General features: G+C 40.3%; 1 protein-coding gene across 1 annotated transcript in view; it reads right to left on the reverse strand.

Annotated features, from left to right (window-relative positions):
- Positions 1-27356, reverse strand: part of LOC110162886 (FRAS1-related extracellular matrix protein 2-like) — a 254137-nt gene that overhangs the window by 94796 nt on the left and 131985 nt on the right.

Raw genomic sequence — 27356 nt, forward strand, 5'->3', positions numbered from 1 at the left:
AAAGTTTACAAGAGTCAATTTTGTGCAATATTGGACCTTTATGTACACTTTTATTCCTACTTGACTAATATATTTACAGTTGCATGAATGAATAATGCAATAAAGCGTTTGACCGTCCAAAACAGGGATCTATTTCAGTGTATAAACACTAGTGGAAGCTGCAAGCCACACATTTGAAATCCAAGCAAGTATTCAAGTATCTGTTCTGTCACTGACTGCATTTTTGTCATTTCTACCACTAATGAACTAGTAAAGCATCAGCCCTAGTTGTATTTCTGAGTCTGAGTTGTATTTCTGTGTCTCAACATTGCGGCTTTAGTTTTATTTCTGCGTTTCTCTGCATTTTAAAAAGGTGGTGTTTCACAGTTTTATAGGTATCAGTTTTTTGGTTGGTTTGAGGGAGGAACAACAGTAAAAAAGCATAAAGCAGCACCTCGATTCTGGATATAAAACATATAAAACAGATAAAACAGAAACTTAAGAACAGTTATTGCATTTGGTAACACATATATTGAGTGCCACAAAGCTCCAAAAATGTACTTTTTAGTACTTTTATACTTTTTACAGTCTATAAAGATACAGCACTTTTTGATAACTTGGAGAAGGCAGTGGCACTGACTCAGACCCCGTCCACACTAGTACGTATTCGAATCGTTTTCGTTGTGGATGCAGTGTTCGTCCGCACTAATCCGATGGAAAAAGACGGAACGATCTGGTGCCGCCAGCTCCCACGAATTCATCTGAGTACGAATCTGATCCGGCACCGTGTGGACGCCTGAAAATGCTGATACGCTGATGTAGGAGCTCTAGTTGTCTCATTATTGGACCACGTCACTGTGACTTGCACCTTCCTGATTCACTGGGTTTGTGACATCGATCATGAGACGCTACTGCGGAAAACAGTTTAAACAAACCAGAGACAAACAGGAAGCAACATAGCTACAACTACTTGCTAGTACACGATCCATGAAAAGTTTTCATGCATGCCATCTACTTCAGCTTGAAACCGGCTGCTGCAACTTCAGACACAACTTCCTGTCACAAAAGGAACACTTAAATTCCACTGAGTCGTGTCCTTTAGTCCGACAGAAGGTGAACCTCATCAGCGCACAAGGAGCAAGCTGGGTTTTTTTGAGCACATAGTTCATGCAAATTAGCCATGTGGTTTTAAGTCATTTCTGTAAAACGTAAACAAATATGCTCAAAGCTGTGTCTGGACACAAATCGTTTCCGCTACGGTGATACGGTAATTAGTTTTAGTGTAAATGTAACCTCAGAGGAGTCTGGCTCTGTGGGTCATTGGCAGAGAGCTCAACCAGAAGACCACTAAGCACTGAAGAACACTGAGCTCTGAGGAGACCAAGTACATCTGCTCATTCATAAAGTTTATCTTAAGTTTAACATTTGGTAATAATAATTTTTAAACCATTTAGTTCCTTAATAATGCAAATTAATGATATTTTATACAATATAGATCAGGGGTGCGCAATACGTCGATCCCGATCTACCAGTCGATCGCCAAGGTCGTTTGGGTAGATCGCCGTGTCTTAGTACTCGTTTCGGACTTGATCACGTTTGGACTCGGTCTTGTCTCTCACTCGAGGTCTGACACTCAACAAGTGCGATCATATTTCATTACGGCCGCTGCTGTTGGTAATAAACTTGTAGCGGGGTGCAGGAGCGTGTGGGGCGTCTCAGTGCAGCCTGTGCGCTCATTTGAAACCCGCGGAGACTCTACGGCGCATCACAAACACACACGCTCCCTATGCACGGCTCGTCTGCGACAGCGTGTGCCCTCGTGTACCAGCGTGCATCACAGGGCAGGTTCAACTTCCTAAACATCCTACCTGTCCACCTGCCTCACGTCAGCACGCCGCCCCTCGCCTTTTCACGCTCTCGCTCCTTCCTGCGTACAGCGAACACAAGCCCCTCCCACAGTGCGGCTGATTAGAAGAGCAAGACCAAACGTGAAGCAAAAACCAGTCTAAATTTGTGTTCCAGTGTTGGCACAAAGCAGGTCTACAGCATAGAGCGGATCTACAGAACAGACCTACTGCCTCATTTGTCTGAAGTTTGTCTAACAAAAGTGCACAAATGCATCTGTGTTTGTCACGATGTGCGTTTGGTTTGGTAAACGTGCAGAGGCTGGTAAATATCACTGCAAAACCAGAAAAGAATGCAACTCCAGTTTGGAACTTTAAAAAACAGGTTTTAAAAATCTTACCTACTTCCTTCATTTTTTTCACAGTTTTGTGTAAAGTGCCAGAGGAAGTTCTCTTAAAGAAGAGGTTCTCAAACTGTGGGTGAGGGTCCAAAAAAGGGGCACAGAGTGTTTCAGTGCAGTTTGCTTGGCTTTGTATTAAGTAGATCATTTTGACTTGGTTATTTTGTAAGTAGCTGGCACGCTGAAAAAGTGTGAGCCCCCCTGATCTAGATTAAGTCAGACAGCAGGTGGCGTTGTTGCCTCTGACCCAGAATACACATTTGAAACTTTACAAAGATGTAAGTCTGGACATCTGCAATCTTGCTGTTTTAAATGAGCGTGATTGACAGTTGGATTAGCCAATCAGGGACATGCATGGTCCATCTGTATCAAAACAAATAAACTCTAGACTCTGTTCATCTGAGGTGAGAGAAATTTTACTCATAAATGTCAGGTGACCAATGATCTCCTTTGTTTCCCAGGCCACACAGAAATAAACCTGGTCGAATAAACAAACAGATCTGATTGGACGATCGCGTTGCATGTTGCTGTGCTCATTAAGCCGCTGTCTATGAACTGAAAACACTTTGTTGTTTGTTCTTTCCTCCACCCACTGTTTCTATCTCAGGAAGCCCTCCGGATCCTGCTCCACACTTAAAAGTTGTTTTGAATTGTACACACATTTAGCTCTTTAATTGGTCTACCTCCACCAGCCACATCCCGCTACGCAAAAACAGGTAAAACTATTTCCCTCTCGTTAGCGGCGCTCCAATTAGGAACTACTTTTTAACACCGTTAAATACATTAAAGGTTCAGTATCAGCTATTTTCTGATAATGTTGTTTCCTCATCACAAACATTATATTTCGTTTCGACAATTTTCTTTATTATTTGTCTCCAAAACCAAAATGAAAAAACGCAAAATGATTTGTTTTTTCAGTTTTCGATTTTGTGTTTAAATGAATAATGGTGGAAAAAAAAAAAAAAACAGATAAAGGCCGTTTCCCGTTTACGTGGCTTAAACTGCGATGTTGGACTTTTGCGCCGCATACGGACTGAACCAGGACTAAACCAGGATTAAATCGGGACTGAACCAGGACTGAGTGTAGGGACGGGCCCAAAGGTGCGACCGCATAGACTATCAGGTGATCAGGACTGAGAACAGGATTCAGGCAGGGACCAGACCAGGACTGAGACGAGGACTGAGACCAGGACCAGACCGGGATTCAGACCAGGACTGAGACCGGGACCACACCTGGGACTCAGACCGGAACTCAGACCGGGACCACACCTGGGACTCAGACCGGACTCAGACCGGGACCAGACCAGGACCAGACCAGGACTCAGACCAGGACTGAGATCGGGACCAGACTGTGACTCAGACCAGGACTCAGACCGGGACCAGACCAGGACCAGACCGGGACTCAGACTAGGACTGAGACCGGGACCAGACCGGGATTCAGACCAGGACTGAGACCTGGACCACACCCGGGACTCAGACCGGGACTCAGACAGGGACTGAGACCAGGACCAGACTGTGACTCAGACCAGGACTCAGACCGGGACCAGACCAGGACCAGACCGGGACTCAGACTAGGACTGAGACCAGGACCAGACCGGGATCAGACCAGGACTGAGACCAGGACCAAACCGGGATTGAGACCAGGACTGAGACCTGGACCACACCCGGGACTCAGACCGGGACTCAGACAGGGACTGAGACCAGGACCAGACTGTGACTCAGACCAGGACTCAGACCGGGACTCAGACCAGGACTGAGACCGGGACTCAGACTAGGACTGAGACCGGGACCAGACAGAGACTCAGACCAGGACTGAGACCGGGAGTCAGACTAGGACTGAGACCAGGACCAGACCGGGACTGAGACTGGGACTCAGACCGGGACTGAGACCAGGACCATACCGGGACCGAGACTGGGACCAGCCCGTGACTCAGACCAGTACTGAGACAAGGACTCAGACCGGGACCAGACCGGGACCAGACCGGAACTGAGACTAGTTTAGCCTTGGTTCAGTCCTGGTTTAGACCTGATGTAGTTCTTGTTTAGTCCTAGTTTAGTTCTGGTTTAGACCTGGTTTACACCTGGTTTAATCCTGGTTTAGTCCTAGTTTAGTCCTGTTTTAGTCCTGGTTCAGTCCTGGTTCAGTCTGGCATCATCACAGTTTTCATCACGTAAACATGAAACGGCGGGTTTCCGTTTTTTCCATTATTCATTTAAACACAAAACCGAAAACTGAAAAAACAAATCATTATCCGTTTTTTTTCATTTTGGTTTTGGAGACAAATAACGAAGAAAATAGTTTTTTTTTCGTTTTCTTATTTTTGATTTTATTTTGAAAAACGAATGAACGAACGAGACACGGATTTTATAACAAGACAGATTTCATAGAGTATAACGTGCACAATATTGAGTTAAAAAAGCTCTGACTTCACGATGAGCGATTATAATTTGGAGGAGAGAAGAGAGGAATACCGGCAGAGATCCTCAACTCATAATATCAAAGCAGTCCAGGCTCGGAGCGCTGAGCCACCAGCCTCGGACATTGATTATCAGACAGCGAGGCCACACTTCTGACGGAGCATTTCAATAAGTCCAGTCCAGTAATTGGCCAGTGGAGCTCGCGTTATATTTTAAGTGTATAGATTTGATGCTTTTCAAAGAGAATAAAAAAGCGGGTGAGGTTCACGCGCTGGTCGATCCAAAGCTCCACACTGTACACGGACGGACTGTGCTGTGTCTGTACTGGAAAGAGTCGACGTGTAGAGTCAGAGCGTCAGTATTAAAGCTGCACTGTGTAACTCGACTGGAATGTTCCACAGTAGGGCTTTAAACATAATCCGTGTATCATTCGTTCATTCGTTTTTCAATATAAAACCAAAAGTAAGAAAATGAAAAAACAGCTATTTTCTTCATTATTTGTATCCAAAACCAAAATGAAAAACAGATGATGGTCGTTTTTTGTGATTTAAACTGCAATGCCGGACTTTTGCGCCGCGTATGGATTGAACCAGGACTAAACCAAGACTAAAACAAGACTAAAACAAGACTAAAACAGGACTAAACCGTTTTCAGTCCTGATCTGGTCCCAGTCTCAGTCCTGGTCTCAGTCCTGGTCTCAGTCCTGGTCTCAATCATGGTCTGGTTCCTGGTCTGATCCTGGTCTCGGTCCTGGTCTCAGTCCTGGTCTCAGTCCCGGTCTCAGTCACGGTCTGAGTCCTGGTCTGGTCCCAGTCTCAGTCCCGGTCTCAATCACGGTCTGGTCCTGGTCTGGTCCCGGTCTCAATCCTGTCTCAGTCGCGGTCTCAATCACAGTCTGGTTCTGGTCTTGTCCTGGTCTCAGTCCTGGTCTCAGTCCCGGTCTGGTCTCATCCCGTCTCAGTCTGGTCTGGTCCTGCTGTCTCAGTCTGGTCCTGGTCGTCTCAGGTCTCAGTCAGGTCTCATCTGGTCTGGTCCTGGTCTCAGTCCCTGTCTCAATCCTGGTCTTTTCCTGGTCTCTCAGTCCTGGTTCAGTCCTGGTTCAGTAAGTAAAGTCCGGCATCACGTAAGTCACGTAAAAACAAATCATTATCTGTATTTTCATTTTGGTTTTGGAGACAAATAATGATTTTTTTTTCCCATTTTCTTATTTTTTGTTTTATTTTGAAAACCGAATGAACGAATGACACACGGATTAAACACGGATTCCTTTAACTCTTATCATGAAAAGTCCAGCTCTGCACTTTGAACACCTGCTTAAAGGAAACACCGTGGAAATCCAGGCGAGTCCTTTAATGATGAACCCACATCCACTCGGCCTTAAACCTGTCATAATAACCGTACCTGCACCGTCAGTGTCGCGCGCTCTATAAATACACGCGTACAAGCTTTCTCATGTCCCAGAGGCTTTCCCGGATGCAGGGGGGATCGCGCGGTAATTACCCCGACAAGAGTGCACATGTTTGGGGTAAAGGGAGAGGGGCGCGGGGCTGGAGAAAACCATCACGGAGACAGGAAATAACAGGGGGAGGACGGGGAGAAAACGCAGGGAAACTTGTAAACAGCGCATGTGGACAGTTTAAATGGGCCGTGACGAAGAGGAGAGAAAAGGATGTAGGTGTGTATAGGAACATTATGGGGTTGTTAAACAAGAGTAAAAATAAAAGTGGACATTTCTAAAGAGGTTTGTGGTGAAATGTTTATGGTTGGAATAAGTTAAATTTGGAAATAAGTGTTAAAGATGCATATTAGGCTATTTTCTGATCTTGGTTATAATGTTGTTTCCTCATCACAAGCAGACCTAGAGAAGGGCTAACTTTTTTTTTTTTTTTTTTTTTCAGGAGCACACGTGCCCCTAAGTTAAAAAATTTAGGAGCACAGAATAAAAAAATAAATGGCACAAGCAGGTTTCGGTTTTGAACGTTGAAAACTACAGCGCAGAACTGGCACACACCAACACCAACTTACTAGAATGAATTTTATACGAAAAACAAAAGAATTATACTTTTCCTGCATGACCGCTGCCAGTTTGGTTACACTCTTGAGTCATGGATCTGCCCAAGATTTCTTCCTACAGACTAACTAAAATAAAATTGAATAGAAAACAATGAAACTCCAGACTAAGTTTAGATAAAAATCATGTCATAATCGGGAGGCCAGATCCCGGCTGCGCTCACTTTGGGCGTGGTTCCAAAGTCCTAGAGCGAGTGCACCGTTAAAGTGTGATACATTTTGTTTAACTCGTCACGTTATGTCTGTGTGCAGTGCTCTTCTTATATTGTGGGCTGCAAGAAGCACTTAGGGCTGTCACAATAACGGAAAAAATGAATCACCGCGGTACTAAGAAATGCACCGCGGAGGATGTTGGGCCACCGCGATCACTACACGTGGCCGAGCACCAAAAGTCCATCTGTGACATGTTAGTGTCATATGAACCATCTCGCACTCTGAGGAGCTCAGGGACCGGCCTCCTGCTGGTGCCCAGAGTCACGACTAAACAAGGGGAGTCAGAGTTTCAGGTTCATGCAGCTAAAACCTGGAACAGTCTGAACATGTGAGACAGACTCTTCTGTGACGCTGTTTAAATCCAGACTCAAAACATTTCTGTTTAACTGTGCAAATAACTGAAAGGTTTTTATTCCGCACTCTTCTCTCCAATTTATGTCTCTCTTTTTTTTATTTTAATCTTCATGATTATTTATGTTTTGATTTGTTTTTATTATAATTTTAATGTATTTCTTATTCTGTAAAGCACTTTGAATTACTTTGTGTACGAATTGTGCTATACAAATAAACTTGCCTTGCCTTACACGTGACCAACCTGACCTGACCCAGAGTCCTGCACGGGATTTTTAGAGCCCCTCACCCGCCCAGACCCGTTAACATTTCACCCATTATCGCCCGTGTCTGTGATAACCCAGGACTAACCCAGGACTAACTCAGGACTAAGGTGCGCCCACGAAGACCGTTGGGTGACAAGGGACAACCGCAGCTCCGCACCGCAGTTCCCGATCGAGCTTTGCGGACACCCTGCTCTGTGTTCTCTCTGAAGTCCGCGGGTACCCGACCTGGTGCAGGACTCTGACCCGAGCTGCCACAGTGAGAGCTGGAGCGATGCAGCGGCACTTGTTCTAAAGCCAAATGTTACTTCTCCTACCTACACACGCTACATCCACAACCAAGGTACATGTGCATCTGCGAAACAAGTGCATCATCGGAGAGAGTTTTCAGAGCCACTGGAAATATTGTGACTCCGGGGGATGGGGGAGGGGGTGCGATATCACCGTATACCGCACCGCAGGAGAAATTCCCTAACCGCGACAGCCCTACCTGTACATGTGCGCCTGTTTTGTTTTCCTCGTTCGCATGCCAAAGTATTTGCTTGCAAGTGCTAGTGAAATGGGCGCACTCACTGTACAGTAGAGCCCTGACCTGGAGCCGTGTTTTGTTTTATTCACACATGTTTAACGCACAAATTCTGCATATTTAGGCTGAGTGCTTCTCTCAAACAGAAGACAATCTGTCATGTGGTAATACAGGAAGTGCTCCACTGTGTTTTTAAACCCCACACACCTTCACTAGAATCATTTGGATCATTTCAGCCCTAGAATTTCCAATCTCTAATGAACTTGGAACGTGAAAGATAACTGTCAACCTGAAAACTACCACTTCATGACATCACACGGTGGGACTGAGATGTTTGCCATCTGCTTGTCTCCTTGGAGATGTTGTTGCTTTGTCTGGAATATCCCGGTGTGGCATTAAACACCAGGATCCATCTTGCGTTTGCTCAATAACATGGGTATTTTTTTGTATTGATGTAAAAACTTCAGTGTTGGGAGTAACGCGTTATAAAAGTAACGAATTACAGTAATGCATTGCTTTTTGCTGTAACGCAGTAATGTAAGGCATTACAGGGGAAAAAATTTTAATATTTTACTCGGTACAAATGTGAGTAATGCGCGTTACAATGCTTTTTTAACCTGGATCAAAGTGGTGTGTTTTTCTTCATACAAATTCGCTAAAATCACAGCGATATCAGCAGCGGGGAAACACCGGAGACGTGGCCGAGTAGACCTTCAGGTAACCGTGGGGAAAGGACCGACACAGAACTCTACGCTGTTTAACCTGGCTTAGACCTGGGTCAGTTCTGGTTTAGACCTGGTTTACAGTCGTCTGAAGTGCTGTATGTTTGCAAGTTTTCTCTCCGACAAAACCCACAACGTCGACAAAACGTTCTGCACTGACAAAGGCTCCTGCGCTCGCACCCAAAAGGCAGAGGAAGATGCTCACTATCGCACAAAAAGTTGGACTTCTGGACACGCTGAAGGAAGGTAGAAGTTACGCGCTGTAACAGACTCTTGCACCGGCTCGGGTACCCGCAAATAGTTGCTGAAATCAGGGCCGCGAGCCCGCAGAGCACGGTGTCCATAAAGAGCGATCGGGTGACAGCCGCTCTTACCTCCGTGAGGTGTGGAGCAGAGCCGCTCCTTTCTCCTGCGGTCACCTTCGAGCCCGTCCCGACAGTGAGTCCTGTTTTAGTCCTAGTTCAGTTCTGGTTTAGTCCTGGTTTTGTTCTGGTTTAGTTCTGGTTTAGTCCTGTTTTAGTCCTAGTTCAGTCCTGGTTTAGTCCTCCTCTTCAGTCCTGGAATCAGTCCGAGGTTAGTCCTGTTATAGTCCTGGTTCAGTCCTGGTTCAGCTCTGGTTTAGTCCTGGTTTAGACCTGGTTTAGACCTGGTTTAGTCCTGGTTCAGTCCATATACGGCGCAAAAGTTCAGCATCTTCGCAGTTATTTTGGTGAGAGTAACTTAAAGTAATGCAATAGTAATGTAATGCCTTACATTTTAAATGCAGTAATATTGTAATGTAACGAATTACTTTGAAATGACAGTAATAAGTAATAAATAACGCATTACGTTTTTAAAGTAACTTGCCCAACAGTGAAAAACTTGCATTCTCCTCTCCACAGATCTGGCATGTAACGTTGCCCTGTGAAAACTGGTGACCGACCCTCCACCAGAAAAGTTACACAGTGCGCCTTTAATACTATAGTAACATGTGGGCAAAAGTAAAAGTTTAAAAGTTCTAGCGAGGATGGCGTTCGGGGGAAAGAGGGTCATTAGCCGCTCATCCATCTAGTGAGCGCACCTGTCGCAACCGGGGACCAGACGCTGCCCCTGCACCTGTCCTGCACCTGTCCCGCACCTGCCCCGGTCCGAGGGGTGTGTGCTGGGACGTCCCACAGCGGCTCCAGGCTCCGTGCCCCCGGTTCAGCCTCACAGTGGACCGAACGACCCGACTGCACCGGCAAAGCACGTGTCAGCAAAACCCGCGCCCCGGACCATCTGAGCACAATCTGCGAGGGACGAGCCCAAACCAGACGACCTTTCACGAGTTTTTAAGCCCCTGTACTTAACTTTATCCCATGTATTTGAGAAAAGTGTGTCTTGCCCCAGTACAGAGATATTGCAGAAGCAGAATAATGTCTATATGAGTTTAAAAGGACTGGAATTCAGAGTTTAATCTTGTTTTTTTTTTTTGTTTTTTTTTGCTTAAATTAAAACGTTGTAAGTGTTGTATTTTCATTTCAAGGTTTAATTTAATTTCATTGGCTTTAAAATTGTACTGTGTAACATTTTCGTTGGGGGTCCATCACCTGCTTGTTTCTATGGAGATGTCATTGCTCTGCCTGGAATGTTCCACAGTATGACTTTAAACAGCTTTACCTTAGATTTATTCAATTACAGGTGGTTTTATTGCTAAAAAACTAACTAAAAAAAAAAACAGACATTCTGACTGTGAGTAGGGTCGCCTCTCCACAGATCTGACCTGTAACTTGATCTGGTTTGGCTGAAGATAGAAAGGTTTAATGCCATACTGTGAAACTTTCCAGACAAAGCAATAACATCTCCATGGAGAAAAGCTACAGGTGGTCCTGGTTCCAATGTCAACGAAAAATAAAGAGTGTGCGAGTCAAATACAAGGAGGCTAAAGACTCAAACAAACGAAGCGGCCGTGGACGTGTAAGCTGTCCATTTTAACAAGAACTGGCGTTTAAAGTTCACGCAGACAAGTTGCATTAATCGGAAATGTGAACGACCTCACAAAAAAATCGTATTTCACAAAAAAATCCAAATTGAGCATTAAAGGTTGTATGGAGGATTTTTTTGTTTTTGTTTGAAATTGTCATTGAAAGTTTAAAATACCATTACAGAGACGCAGCAGCCTTTTAATTATGATGACCGAAAAAAAAAAAGAAAGAATGAAAATCTATCAGTAGTGGACGTAGTGAGGCCAGATAAACATCAGCCAATAGAAAACGAGGCTCCCTCTTTTTCTATTGGCTGTTAGGTTGTCAGTCAAACTCCCTACATTTTTAGTGTAACTGACTCGCCGGCGCTCGGGGATTATGTGGTTTATGCAGCGGTTCTTTGAGGCTTTTTCAAACTGTCGCTTCCTCGCAATTCGCGCAAAGTTTGTTGCGATGGCGGACGAGAATCCACGACCAGTTCGCCGCAAAAGAAAGTCCGAAGGGTCTAAAAAGTGACGCGTCGGTCGCTAAAATATTTCTAGGCAGGTCACTTCAACAGTAATTCTGAACATGCACTGGATGTAAACAAATGTGATTTCTAGAGTAAAGAGGCGGGAGGAGGAGATGTTTCTACTGAGGAAGGAGGTGTCACACATGCACAACATTTGAAAAAGGACGGTCGCTGTATTTCGCTTCCCTTAAAAAATCCTCTATACAACCTTTAAGCCCTGCAGTCTGAACGTAGCCTTAGTCTGCTGCATGCTGTTGTCTGATAATCAAGTGTGTGTTAGCATGCTAGTTGTTACCTTTACTGTGAAGCGCTGTGAATAATTATGACGCTCACACGGCGAAACAAAGGAAAGCGAGGAACAACTTTCAACCCGTTTCAACTAGTTCTGTTTTTCATGTTTTAAAATCTGATACAGCACCTTTAATAAATCTTCGCTGGAGTGCTATTTTATTTAATTGGTACATTGGTTACCGTATCACCTTCTCAGTGCCTGATCTTGTCCGAACTTGAAAGCAGGGCACCGCCTGATGCGCTGGTTGAATGGGAGACCACCGAGAATACCAGGTGTTACTGTGGGGCTGTGGTTGTACCCTTAGGCAAGACACTTCACCTAAATTAATAAGTACAGGATATGGTGTGAGAGTGAGTGATCGGTGTTGCGCCAGTGTAACGTAATCGACTCTGTGAACAGTGGCACGCTGGTACACGGTTCACACTCTTCTTCACGGACAAAATTTCAAAACTTTCCCATGACTTTTTCCACAACCTAAAGTGAATTTTCCATGATTTTACAGCACCTACATGTAGAATTAATCATATTTTAGAACTAAATATCAAATGTTAACCCTTTCCACTCACCATATGGTTTGGTTTTAATATTCAAAAATACTGTCAGTGCATTTATTGGCATCTCTTTTAAACAAAAGGAGCATATGTTCAGAAATATATCATAATAGCCGAATGAGAACTTAATGATAACTCTTCTCTCTAATGTATTTATGTAATTAATGTCTCTCTCTTTTTATTTTTTTTATTTTTAATCTTTAGTTGTATGATGATTATTTATGTTTTGGTTTTCTTATTCTGTAAAGCACTTTGAATTACTTTGTGTACGAATTGCGCTACACAAATAAACTTAAGCCTTGCCTTAACAGTTCCATTCCATGACTTTTCCAAAACTTTCATTGAATTTACAGAATTCCATAACTTTTCCAGGATTTCTATGACCGTGGGAACTCTGTAGGGAGCTCACGATGTCTCAAAGTTAACAGTCGCTTTTATTCAAGTCATAAAATATAAAATAAACAACCTATTAAAATTCAGATTAATTAAAGTAAAGACGACGTGACTGTTTTTAAATGTAGAGTGATTCAGTTTGTGGCGTTGTTTTAATATTGTTTTTATTATGCCGCCAAATTTGCATTAGTGTTTGCATTGAGACACAAACCTCTACCTGCCAAAACACATAACAACATGATAAAAATTATTTGTGTAATTTTTATCATGTTGTTAGTATGCGCTTTGTGTTGCATTTTTGGTATGAAAAGCGCTCTATAAATAAAGTATGATTGATTGATTGATTGATTGATTGATTGTCAGTGACATCCACCCACAGTTCCATGTTCACGGCCTGATCTTTAAACGTCCTTTATTACACAAGTTTATTTTGGTCGAATACGTTTCGCAGCTCGTCCATGCCACACGTCACTGTATGGCATTAATGTAGGTCAGGAGTCTCCAACCTGAGCAGTGTTGGGGAGTAACAGATTACATGTACTGGAGTTAAGTAATCAGAGTACAAATGATGAGTAACTGTATTCGGTTACAGTTACTGTTTCAGTGAGTGGTAATTGGATTACAGTTACTTTGTTGAAATAAATGGATTACAGGGCGGCCCCCTTTTTTTTTTTTTTTTTTGGTAAATCCACTCATTGCCAGAAACTAAACCAGGTCTAAAACTACATTTCTAAACAGGAAACTAAACAGGTCTAAACAGGACTAAACCAGGTCTAAACTAGATCTAAACCAGGTCTAAACCAGGACTAAACCAGGACTAAACCAGGTCTAAACTTCTAAACCAGGTAAACCAGGACTAAAACCAGGTCTAAACTAGATCTAAACCAGGACTAAACCAGGACTAAAACCAGGTCTAAACTAGATCTAAACCAGGTCTAAACCAGGACTAAAACCAGGTCTAAACTAGATCTAAACCAGGTCTAAACCAGGACTAACCAGGACTAAACAGGTCTAAACTAGACTAAACCAGGTCTAAACTAGATCTAAACCAGGTCTAAACCAGGACTCTAAACCAGGTCTAAACTAAACTAAACCAGGTCTAAACCAGGTCTAAACCAGGACTAAAAAGGTCTAACTATCTAAACCAGGTCTAAACCAGTCTAAACTAGATCTAAACCAGGTCTAAACCAGGACTAAAACCAGGTCTAAAACTAGATCTAAACCAGGTCTCTAAACCAGGTCTAAACTAGATCTAAACCAGGTCTAAACCAGGACTAAACCAGGACTAAACCAGGTCTAAACTAGATCTAAACCAGGTCTAAACTAGATCTAAAACCAGGTCTAAACTAGATCTAAACCAGGTCTAAACCAGGACTAAACCAGGACTAAAACCAGGTCTAAACTAGATCTAAACCAGGTCTAAACCAGGACTAAAACCAGGTCTAAACTAGATCTAAACCAGGTCTAAACCAGGACTAAACCAGGTCTAAACTAGATCTAAATCAGGTCTAAAACAGTTCTAAACCAGGACTAAAACCAGGTCTAAAACCAGGTCTAAAATCAGGTCTAAACCAGGACTAAACCAGGATTAAACCAGGTCTAAAACAGGATTTAACAGGACTAAATCATGCTGCGTGGACGTGTCTCTTCTTCTATCAATAATATTTTTAATACAATTCAGTAAAGTCTGGGCTTTTTATTTTCTTATATATATATATCCTCGTCTTTGATTCTCTACAGCAAATCAAGTAATCCAAAGTATTCAGATTACATTACTCACTTAAAGTAACTTCATGGATTCCGTTACAAACTACATTTTGGGGTATGTAATCTGTAATCTGTAGGGGAATACATTTTAAAAGTAACCTTCCCAACACTGACTCAGGAGCGACCAGTATCTCTCCACCTCCTTCCAAGTAGGGGATTTCTGAATTATACATACTGCGCTGAATAACTCCAATTTGATTTATTAAATGTCTATTTCCTTTGTAAATGTATAATTGTGCCCTGATAACTCGATAATGGGTTATGTTTTATAGATGTCTAACTTTACCTCATCTTCCGCTTACTATGGCTCTTATATTGACAAAAGTTCTGCTTAAATTAGTAACTCTCCGGCATTTTTGTTTTACAAAAAGTAGCTCACGGGATGAAAAAGGTTGGAGACCCCAGATGCAGGGTGACCAGACGTCCCTATTGACCCGGGACAGTCTCAGTTTTGAGCCTGTGTCCCCCGTCCAAGCAGATTTATCCAAAACCAGTGATTTGTCCGAGTTTTATATAAGAAATGTCCCAGCCCATATGGAAAAAAAATGAATTTACCACTGTCTTTGTAGTAAATCTTTATATAAGGTTAATATGTGTCATGTGTGGTTTACTCCTGAAAGTGTTTCCCCTTTTGCATTTATCTCATCCAACTATATTATGAAAAACTAGTAGAGATAAAGTGAACATTTTGCATGACATTTACAGGTAATGTGCATGATAAACGACATTTTCTTTGTATGTTCCATGTAATGTTTGTATCTGAGTCAGAAGGGGGGATTTGTACCCAGGTCTCCCATGTGAAAGTCCAGTGACTTACCAGTTGAACTAACCAGCTACTACCTATGGAGGGATCTATATCAGATGTTGAGGACAATTACAAGTACCTTGGTCTCCCACAAGCAAATAGCAACCTTGAAGAGGCAACAAGGAAAGGAGCTACAGGATTTTGCAGAGTAAAAATCTTTTCACGTCATGTATGTTCACTGTGATATCAGTGGAAAACTTGTAAGGATATTGTATGTAGGATTAGTGTCATATTCAGCCCTTGTAGATTACAGAGTTTTATATGTTTCATGCTGCACATATTTACCAAAGATCTTGTAACTAAAACATGTTAAAATTGCGTATGATTTGTCTATACCTTTTCCATATGGGAGGTCTCCCTATTTTTGACCAATTTGGTACCTGCAGACAGTAAAGAGAGGCATACGTTGTAGTTTGTTTAGCTAAAATACAAAAAAGCTGCTTAAAAACGACCAAAACACAAAGAAAATATGACTATACTGACTCAAATGTTCGTCATGAATGGTTTTTGCATAATAATTTTCCTTAATTACGCACTCGTTTCACAATTTTATTATTACCAAACACAAAAAAAAACTGGGATAATCCAGTTTTTTATTTTGAAATTCTGTTTACCGTACATTAAAAGTAGTGCTGGAATGTAATAAATTAAAAGTATTAAGACATTAGTTCAAGTTAAGTCAAACAAATGAGGTTACTTTTTACTTTACTACATTCAAGAGCAGGTATCTGTACTTTTACTACTCCATTACATTTTTTGACTGCACTGAAAAGTACTTCTTACTACTCCGCCGCAGCGCTACTTTTCCCAAACAACCTCGGTAACCTTCGTATTTTCCACTCCTCTTTTGATGCTGCCAAAGATATCATTAAAATAGCTTTGGGGAATGAAAAAAGAAGTAGATTATAGCGTGGCTTTGGGGATCGTCACTGGCACGGAGCCCTTTCACAGTCTGGGTGGCCTGTTAGCTTCAGATGTTCGCGTACGGTTACATCAAACGCGCGCGCTAGCCGCTAACGGAGGCGCAGCGAGCTAGCCGCGCGTACGTACGGGCGTGCTAGCAGAACGGAGGCTATTGTGCGCCGCTAGCCGTGTTTATGTAGCGCGTCTAAAGAGGAGAAGAAAAGGAAAGAGGATCACCAGACCAAACAAAAACAGTTTATAGAAAGTATTACAATGCTAAAAGCGCTGAGGGCTGCGGATCTAAAGATTATAAGTGGTGTTTTGAGAGGAGAAGACTGAAAAGAGTTTTGTTCAGTTCAGAAAAAATTTAAAAAAATGAATAAGTTTGGAATTACAAATCAAATAACAACTCTCTCAATGTATTTTTTTGTTTGTTAGTTTCAAAAATCTAGTGGCTCAAGAAAGAAACTGGGCAATTTTCTATAGATGGTTCAACAGAAATGAAGTTAAAAGCTGCACTCTGGAACATTTTCCATGGAGACACATGAGTTTAATGCCACACTGTGGAAAATTATAAGCTCATGGAGAGAAAAATTGCAAAAAATAGCAATGATAAATTTTGAGTTATGACTCAAAAACGCATATTTTTTTAGTTTCAAAAATCTGATGAGAAAGAAACACCGTGTAATTTTCTGGAGATCACCTGCACGATTCCACTGAAATCATTTTAAAGCCATACTCTGGAACATTTTCCATGGAGACACATGAGTTTAATGCCGTACCGTGGATGATTATAAGTTTGTGGAGATGTAAGTCCACTCACAGTAAGGACTCATGTTTTCTACGGGTTCTGTTGCAGTCAAAATTTCCAAAATTCCAAAACAAACTAACTTTTTTTTTTGTCTAAAAGGTTACACAGTGGGGCTTTAACAAAATAAATATAAAAATAAAATGGAATGGAATGTAAGTATATACACATAGTATCGATCGATTTGTATTTTTCATGGTCAATGTCGATAAAGATTTTTTAGAATCCAGAGAAACCAATGACCGATGAGCTCTGCCGATATTGACGTTAAAGCCATACTCTGGAACATTTTCCATGGAGACACATGAGTTAATGCCGTACTGTGGAAGATTACAGGCTTGTGGAGAAAAAAATTGCAAAAAATAGCCATGATAAATTGGGAGTTATAAATCAAAAACACACTTTCTCAAAAGAAACACTGTGTAACTTTCTGGAGATCACCACATTGACATCATTTTAAAGCCATCCTCTGGAACTTTTTCCATGGAGACACATGAATTTAATGCCATGATTATAGGTTTGTGGAGATGCACGTCCACTCACATTAAGTACTATGATGTTTACGTGTTCTATTGCAATAAAAAATTCCAATAAAAAACTAAAAACATACTTTTATTTCACACATTTTTGGCTCAAAGGTCACACAGTGGGCCTGAGCTCTGACGATATTTTTTGGGATTATTTTGATTATTGTGCGTGTTAGCCGTGTTTATGTAGCGGGTTTAAAGAGAAGAATAAAAGGAAAGAGGATCACCAGACCAAACAAAAACAGTTTATAGAAAGTATTACAATGCTAAAAGCGCTGAGGGCTGCGGATCTAAAGATTATAAGTGGTGTTTTGAGAGGAGAAGACTGAAAAGAGTTTTGTTCGCTTCAGAAAAATTGTAAAAAAAGAAATACATTTTGAGCTATAAGTCAAATACAAACTCTCGCAACGTATTTTTTGTTTGTTTCAAAAATCTAGTGACTCAAGAAAGAAACTGCAATTTTCTATAGATGATTCAACCGAAATGAAGTTAAAGCTGCACTCTGGAACATTTTCCATGGAGACACATGAGTTTAAAGCCACACTGTGGAAAATTATAAGCTCATGGAGAGAAAAATTGCAAAAATAGTCATGATAAATTTGCAGTAATGAATCAAAAATGCATATTTTTTTAGTTTCAAAAATTTGATGAGAAAGAAACACCGTGTAATTTTCTGGAGATCACCTGCATGATTCCACTGAAATCATTTTAAAGCCATACTCTGGGACTTTTTCGATGGAGACACATGAGTTTAATGCCGTACCATGGATGATTATAAGTTTGTGGAGATGTAAGTCCACTCACAGTAAGGACTCGTGTTTTCTACGGGTTCTGTTGCAGTCAATATTTCCAAGATTCCAAAACAAACAAACATTTATTTATTTTTTTGTTTGTTTAAAAGGTTACACAGTGGGGCTTTAACAAAATAAATATAAAAATAAAATGGAATATAATGTAAGTATACACATAGTATCAATCGATTTGTATTTTTCATGGTCAATGTTGATAAAGATTGTTTAGAATCCAGAGAAACCGATGACCGATGAGCTCTGCCGATATTGACGTTAAAGCCATACTCTGGAACATTTTTCATGGAGACACATGAGTTAATGCCGTACTGTGGAAAATTATAAACTTATGGGGAGAAAAATTGCAAAAAAATAGTTTGCAAGAACCCTGCAAGTGCGACTTTGGGCACCAGCCAATCAGCGAAGAACCATACATTCTGTGTTGTCAACGACTCCCGAGATTGAGGATTTAAAGCCGGAATAAAGAGAATGTTTGGTGAATTTTATCAAGGGGAAAGACGTTATTGCCCTTTTTCCTACGGGATTTGGGAAAAGCTTAATATACCAGTTCAGCCCCATTAGCGGCCAAATAGCAGCGACTGGTTAAATGAAAACAAGCACCCAAAAAAATCACCTGCCTACCGTTGAGCGAACAAATTCTAACACTGTGAGGTCAGACGGTTTCCACAAAGTGAAACCGGCTGATGAATGAGGCTAACACAGTGGGGCTTTAACAAAAACAAATATAAAAATAAAATGTAAGTATATGCATTGTTTCAATCGATTTGTATTTTTTCATGGTCGATGTTGATAAAGACTGTTGTGTTTTGAGAGAAGAAAATTGCAAAAAGTTTTGTTCACTTTGGAAAAATTGCAAAAATAATATTTGGAGTTATAAATCAAAATCATATCATATCTTTGTCTGAATCTGGTGAGAAAGAAACACCATGTAACTGTCTGGAGATCACCTGCATGATTCTAGTGAAATCATATTAATGTCATACTCTGGAACTTTTCCATGGAGTCACATGAGTTTAATGCCATTCTGGAGAAGATTAAAGGTTTAGAATCCAAAGAAACCGATGACCGATGAGCTCTGCCGATATTTTTTTGGGCCAGTTTTGATTATTGTGTGCTCTAACTGTGTTTATGTAGCTGGTCTAAAGAGAAGAATAAAAGGAGAGCGACTCACCAGACCAAACAAAAACAGTTTATGAAAGTATTACGAAGCTAAAAGCGCTGAGGTTTTCAGATCTGAAGATTATAAGTGGTGTTTCGGGAGGAGAAAAAGACGGCGAAGAGTTTATTTCACTTTAGAAAAATTGCAAAAATAGTCAAATTCTGAACTCTGCTGACTCCATAAAGAAACACTGTGCAGTTTTCTATAGATGCTTCGATGGAAATACAGTTAAAGCCACACTCTGTAACATTTTCCACGGAGTTATACTGTGGGTGATAATAGGCGTATTTTTTCTTTAGAATTTTTTTTGGAGGGGGGCTAAAAGGTTACACAGTGGGGCTTTAACACGCATAAAATAAAATGTAATGTAAGTATGTGTGTAGTATCGACCCTATAATCGAAACCAACGGCCATTAAGCTCTGCCGATATTTTTGTGTCGATATTTCTGGGGCCAGTTTTGATTATTGCGTGCTCTTGCTGTGTTTATGTAGCTGGTCCAAAGAGGGGAATAAACGGAGAGAGAATCACCAGACCAAACAAAAACAGTTTATGAAAGTATTACGATGCTAAAAGCGCTGAGGTTTTCAGATCTAAAGATTATAATTGGTGTTTTGGGAGCAGGAGAAGACAACAAAGAGTTCACTTGGGAAAAATTACAAAAATATATTTGGAGTTATAAATCAAAAACGCACTATCTCAACATTGTTTTTTTTTTTTTGTTTTAAAAAATCTGAGAGAAGAAATGGACTTTCTGTAACTTGTGTAACTTTCTGGACTTGGCACAGCACCTCCAACATTCCACTGAAATAAAGGTAAAGCCATACTCTGGAACATTTTCAGTGGAAACAGATGAGTTTAACACACCACATGTTTGAGTAAACCATTATTATTAGTCTGTCTACATCTCCAAAGCTCAAAATGCTCTGCTCCACCTTGTTTTCAAGATTCACGTTAACAGCTTTTACCTTAGTTCAGTAGAGATTGGAAATTCCAGATCTGAAATGATCCAAATGATTCTAGTAAAGAGGTGTGAAATTTAAAAATACAGTAAAGTACTTCCTGTATTACCACATGACATCACAGTGTGGAACAGTGTTTTCAGTTTGAGAGAAGAACTCAGCCTAAATATGCAGGGTTTGTGTTTTAAACTTGTGTGAATAAAACAAAACCAGTGCTGGATATTTATGAGAACCCCTTCGAAAACGAGATGGTGAGACATTTATCCTCCAAATCAATTCAAATATAACAAATTAAAAGTAGTTAAGTAAAAATACTGGGTATCTATACATTTTAAACTGGACGCTTTTACTTTGATTTCACTACGTTTGAAAGCAGCTATTTGTATTTTTTACTCCACTACATTTTTGAACAGGACTGAAAAGTAAAAGTGAAAGAAAAGAGACCTGCTGAAAAGGCTGAGGGTTCATTTTAAACATGTTCGGAGTTTGGGCAAACAAAAATATACAAATAAAAACAGCTAGGAAAAAATATTAATTCCATTGTTTCATGTAACTTTTTTTTAATCTCTACATTTGAAGCTTCATTAAAACTTAAAATCTGCACAAAGTAATTTTACTTTTTACTCTTTAAGTGCAGTTTTAAACAGATTAATTTAATCTTTCATATTTTTACTTAAGTAGATTTTTTTCATGTGATACTTTATACTTTTACTTGAGTATTTTTTTGCGCCAGTATCTGTACTTTTACTTATGCAACAAAATTGAGTACCGTATTTTTCAGACTACAAGTCGCAAGAAGAAATAAGAAGAAATAAACATATATGAATCGCACCGGAGTATAAGTCACACTTTTTGGGCGAAATTTATTTTATAAATCAGAGACCAGGACCCGACATTTCATCTTGAAAGTCAAGTTACAGTAAAAACAATAGAAGGGAGAACAACAGGCTGTTAACGTCACATATGAACAGTTCTTCAGATAAATATAACATAAACAACAGAACAAGTTTAACAAACTCTCCATCTCACTCCAAATCACTAAATCCATTGAATTTTTCATCCTCAGTGTCACTTCTGAGTAACTCTGTGACCTCCGGAGGTAAACAGAGACGCTTCCTCTTCTGTGTAGCTGTCGTCAGACTCAGCATCAGTTCCAGTTAGAATTATTCCGGCCTTTCTGAATCCCAACAGGATGGTTTCGGTGTCACTGAAGTCCAGGCTTTGTCGATTCACCCAGTGACTTCCAGGAAAGTTTCATGGTGCATCCTCCCGGTTACCGTGAAGCTGTGTTCTCCATCCCCGCTTTCTGTCAGTCCCTCACAAGCTTCTCGCTCAATCCAAACTTTCTTCCTGCTGCTCGATTATTGTTTTCGGCTGAATATTTCACTACTTGCAGCAGGACAACGGCTCTTTTTGCAGGAGACATGCGCAGGAGAGCCAAGTGAAAGTGGTACAAGAGTAAAAGGAGTCGCAGATACTGACACACAAGACCAGAGCCTCTCACCGCTGTCAGTGTGAACATTTTAATATATAAATCGCACAGGAAACACCCAAACCATGAGAAAAAGTGCAACATATAGTCTGAAAAATACTGTACTTCTTCCACCACTGAACAAAACACATCTCTGGGTCTGTTTGTGTTGAGGAAACAACATTACAACATAGATCAGAAAACAGCGTAATAGCTCCAAACAACAGATTATGTGAGTTCCCACACGGGAGACGTTAGCCCCTCTTAAGCCTGGAACCGCCCCTGGCAAATTTTCCGAAATCGAGGTTGTGCAATTCCGAGCCAAGGCTAAAATATATCTGAACTTTCTCCAGCGTTCCCTCCAGCCATCCCTCCATTATCCCTCCTATCTTACAACTAGTATTATTTAATCCACACACAATTTACTCGGCTCCGACAGGCAAACGGCTCGTTCATTCGTCTTCATTCTCCACAGCCCGTCTCCTGTGAGTAAACCTGATCTGAACCCCTCCAGGTCACGATCCCACCGGTTTAACACAATACTCTATACAGATGAGTCATTAATGTGTGTCCATGCAGAAAATTGGACGCAAAAAAAAAAAAAAAAAAAACACCTAGAATTATAATATAAATCTTGCTGGTGGACAATATGGCTGAGTGAATGGAAATAAACAACAATATGGAATAAATATGAGATTGCGCGCTGCGGTTTGACAACTGAGAATGAATGTTTACGGACAGAATGGGGAGGTTTTGTAAAGAACGAGGAAAAAGTGACAGCTACAACTTTTTAGAGTTTCTGAAGTTACTCCCGTAAGACTAGAATGTGTTAAAGGTGTAGTGTGTAACTTTCCCTTCCTGGAATGTTCCACAGTGTGACATTAAACAGCTCTACTTTACATTTATTCGATGACAGGTGGTTTTAGAGCTCAAAAATTCCTAGAAATACAGGAATTCTGACTATAAACGGGGTCGTCTCTCCGCAGATCTGACCTGTAACTTGGTCTGGTTTGGTTTCCATGAAGATAGAAAGGTTTAATGCCATACTGTGAAACATTACAGACAAAGCAATAACATTTCCATGGACCCTCCAACAGAAAAGCTACACAATCCAGTAGAGTTGGGCGGTAATACTGCGGTATCAAAAAATAGCAACGGTATCAGTTTCATTACCATCATTTGAAAAATCTGCAGAGCCTAAGGACCTAATATGATATTATAATTTATTGATCCCTAAATGTGTTTGCTCAGCACAAATGAATGTGTGGTTGTATTTTCAATTTAATGTTATCATGATTTAAAACTAATAGTGTCTATAATGTTTCTTTTAACTGTGTGGGAAGACGAGTTTCGATTAGTTTCGTTCCGTTGTCACGTGACGCTCAAAAGGGAGACCAAGACAAGACGGCAAGTCCGGCCATAAGCGAGTTGGTCCTAAAAAAAATACTAGTACTTCTAAATTTGGCAGTATTTTGGCTTCAGGTGCACATTTGTTTATGTTTTACAGGAATAAAACTTAAAACCACATGGCTCATTTGCATAAACTATAAAGTGCAGATAAAAACAGTTCGCTTCTTGTGCGCTGATGTGGTTCAGCTGCTGACGGACTAAAAGACACGACTCAGTGGAATATGAGTGTTCTTTCTGTGAAATAGGATGTGCTGCTGATGGTGAGTCTGGCCTGTGCTTCTATCGCGTTGAGATGGTTCATGTGAAACTTTTCAGAGATTATAAGTCTGCAGGTCATACACATAGACCTTATAGCGGTGCGGCTTCAGAGTTTACCAAAGTCGTACTAAAACATTTTGGTAATACGGTAAAACTGTACACCCCAGTAAAATCTTGAGAAGGTTTAACAATATCAAAATTTGGATACCGCCCAACTCTACAATGCAGCTTTAACAGACCCATACTACACTTTATTTTTTATTTTTTTTTATGTATGTTTTAATGTTGTTTCTTCAAAACATCGCCAGAGTTGTGTTTTGGTTCATTCTCACATGTTTAACACACAAATCCTTAATACATGTAGGTTCTTCTAGGTCAGGGGTCTCTTCCATGTAGCTCGTCAAGGGATTTTTGAATTACACGTATTGGGCTGAATCAGTAAAATTTGATTCATTAAAAGTCTTTTTCCATTGTACATGTATCATTTTGATGTTTAACTTGGTGCACCAGTAAACGGACATTGTGGTTTATTTTTTAATGAGCATCTAAGGCTCGCCGTGGCTCTTATATTTACTCAGCATTTGGCATTTTTATTTCATAAGGGTAGCTCACTGCAGAAAAAAGGTTGGAGACCCCTGTTCTAGGTTCTTCTCTCAAACCGAAAACTCAGTTCCATCTCATGATGTCATGTGGTAATACAGGAAGTGCTCCACTGTGTTTTTAAAACTCCACACACCTTCACTTGAATCATTTGGATCATTTCAGCCCAGGAATTTTCCAGTCTCTACTGAACTAATGGTAAAAAGTATGTAGTAGTAGTAGTAATTTGAAAACGACTATATGTCTTAAAGCTCACAAGAGAAAATTTTAAAGATTTGCAACTTCTGAGAATTTATTTGTACAAACAAAGTAGGTTGTAAACACCTCAGCATCGGTATTTCTTCGGTTAAAACTTCAAATAAAGGATTTTTTTTTCCATTTTCCATTGTTCATTTGACAACGAACACTTGGATTATGTGTCTGACACCTTCTAACAACAGCGGAGCAAATTAACATACTGCTATTGTTACCATGATGCAGAAAGACGCTTTGTTGTGAGGGAAAAAATATAACTTCTTCTAATTGAAAGGGTTATGTTAAAATGTATAATATATATATATATATATAAAAAAAAAAAAAAATTTGTTTTCTCACTTCCACGGTGGTTGGTCTCTCACCCTGATTCAGCTCGGGTCGTCTACCAGAGGCCTGGGAGCTTGAGAGTTCTGCGCAGTATCTTTGCTGTTCCCAGTACTGCACTTTTCTGGACTGAGATGTCCATTGTTTTTCCCGGTATCTGTTGTGTCTCTTCCAGTTTGGGGGTTACAGCCCCGAGTGTCCGATCACCACAGGCACCACTGATGCCTTCACTTTCCAGGCTCTCTCCAGCTCTTCCTTGAGCCCCTGGTATTTCTCTAGCTTCTCGTGTTCCTTTTTCCTGATATTACCATCGCTTGGTATTGCGATGTCAACCACCACGGCTCTGCTCTGTTTCTTATCCACCACCACTAGTCTGGTTGGTTGCCATCACCATCTGTCAGTCTGTATCTGGAAGTCCTACAGGATCTTGGCTCGGTCATTCTCCACAACTTTGGAGTGTTTCCCACCTTGATCCTGGGGTCTCCAGCCCGTACTCTGCACAGATGTTTCTGTACATATGCCCGCAACTTGGTTATGTCGCTCCATGTATATACAAGTTATGTGCTACTGTCTAGCCTCTTTATATAGATATATATATATAGCCCTTAGCCATTGGTAGGATTTCTTGATATACTTATATATATATAAGCTATATATATATATATATATATATATATATATATATATATATATATATATATATATATATATAGAGTTTTAAGAGCATTAAGAGCCACACAAACAGAATCATTTGGAATTTCAATTTTCAGCCCCCATTCAACTGAACAAAAGATTGAAACTTGAAAACTCCCTCTTCATGACATCACAAGGTGGAACAGAGCATTTTGTTCCTCAAACATGTGTGAGTGAAACAAAACACAACTCCAACACAACTCTGTTTTTGAGGAGGTAACAACATTATAACATGACTTAAGATCACAAGAGCCAATTTTACGTAATATTGGACTTTTAAAGCTCATTAAATCCAACGTCAGAGCAGCTTGAGGAGAGTAACAACCCTCAGGACAAAAGCCACAGCCAATGTCAATGGGCAAGACACTTCACTTCACATCTCCAGCGTAAACACGAAGGATACAGCCACTTCAGATACAAAACAAGCACAAACAGAGAAAACAACCTGGTCCCCCATGAGGCATCAGTGGGGTCAGTTCATCAGCACAGAAGCAGTTTATGAGGAGCCCAGCCCATATTACATGATCATTATATCCACAATGTAATGTGTGTATCTGTACAGGCCCATGAACATCTGTGTGATATTGGTCACACATGAGAATGTCTGTGTTGTGTGACTGTAGATCAGTGTGTTGTGTATCACCAGAAAAAGAAGAAATGGAAATTATTTTTATTCCAATTAGAATTTTAACGGCTACACTGAAACAGAAAGGAACTGTTATAATTAGTGATTATCTTGAAAACTATTAATATTTTACTACACAAATGCATACAATTATAAATAGATAATATTTTTTCTGAGATTTTGAGACCACTCCCGTTGTTCTAGTTCAATCCTTCGCAGAGTTATGACCAAATGACCTTGACCGGTTTGAACCTGTAACATCCAGTAACCCCGGTTATGTGTGCGCCAACTTGTGTGATGATTGGGTGAATATTTTAGCCCGCAGATGGTTCAGAAATGACCTTTCAATTGACCCATGTGACCTCAAATGACCTCAGATCGTCATAATTTATTTATATTTTTTTTCTTTTTGCGGCATCGGGCACGGGGGGCTTGACCCACGTATCAAATTTGGTGACAATCGGTCCATAAATGGTGCGTGGGCAGACACACAGACACACAGGGTGAATACAAAACCTGCTCAACTCTTCGGGGACCAGGTAACACCTTAATGAATTCCTGCACTATTTAAACCTCAGCCCACCAAAGTCCATGTTAAACAGTGTTGGTCTGCTGTGTGTATTCGGCCCCATTGCCCATTGCAGTGATGCACAGCACTTTTTCTATGAAGGTCAGAAGGTTTAGTTAGATCCACTCTGGCCCTCGTTCTCCTCCTGATAAAGGGTAACACGTCTCCCGCAAGGACATCTACAGAATCTTAAAGAATTCTGAAATACTAGTTCATGACCACAGAAAAAAGAAACAACAAAAAATCTACAAAAAATTATGAAAAAAGTATTTAAAATGACTATGGGTTGGAGGAGACAATTTCCAGAAGACCAGACAAGATGCCAGTTTCGGTCCTTGAGAAGGAGATTTGAACGTCATTTCTAATAAGTAAATACTGTGATTTAATTCCAAAAGTTAGCTTCAGAATTTCAATTTACTTCATTTAATATTTTTGTTGCTTTTTGGAACTACAGCTTCTCAAAAGATACAACGCCCCAGCATGCAAACCTTTTTTGTCCAGTCCAAATGGGGAAAAAAAATCTCACGAGCATTTTGTGGCAGTTTTGTCTTCTCCCAGCCGTAAAAGTTCTAAAAAATCTTTGAAATAATAAAAAATGTTTGAAAAGGAATGATTATAAATGGTTAGTAATATGAATATCCAGGCCAAATAAAAAAAAATAAAAATAAAAAAATAAATGAAAAAGATAAAAATAAAAAGCAGTTTGCAGTTAGTTGGGTAATAAAATATCTTGTCTTCATAGGGTCTTACCTTGTCTAAAGCCTTGTAGTTTAGACCTGAATTAGCCCTATAATGTCATTCCATGCAAATTTAACATCACACAATTTTTTGTATTTCATAAGTAAGATGTCACCTTAAAATATATATATTTTCAATTGTTATTATTACTGTTATTATTATTATTATTGCATAATGGTGGAATATTGATCTTTACATT

Source organism: Boleophthalmus pectinirostris, unplaced genomic scaffold, assembly GCF_026225935.1.
Source record: "Boleophthalmus pectinirostris isolate CB_2022bp ecotype Guang Dong unplaced genomic scaffold, ASM2622593v1 HiC_scaffold_9, whole genome shotgun sequence".
Taxonomy (NCBI): Eukaryota; Metazoa; Chordata; class Actinopteri; order Gobiiformes; family Gobiidae; genus Boleophthalmus; species Boleophthalmus pectinirostris.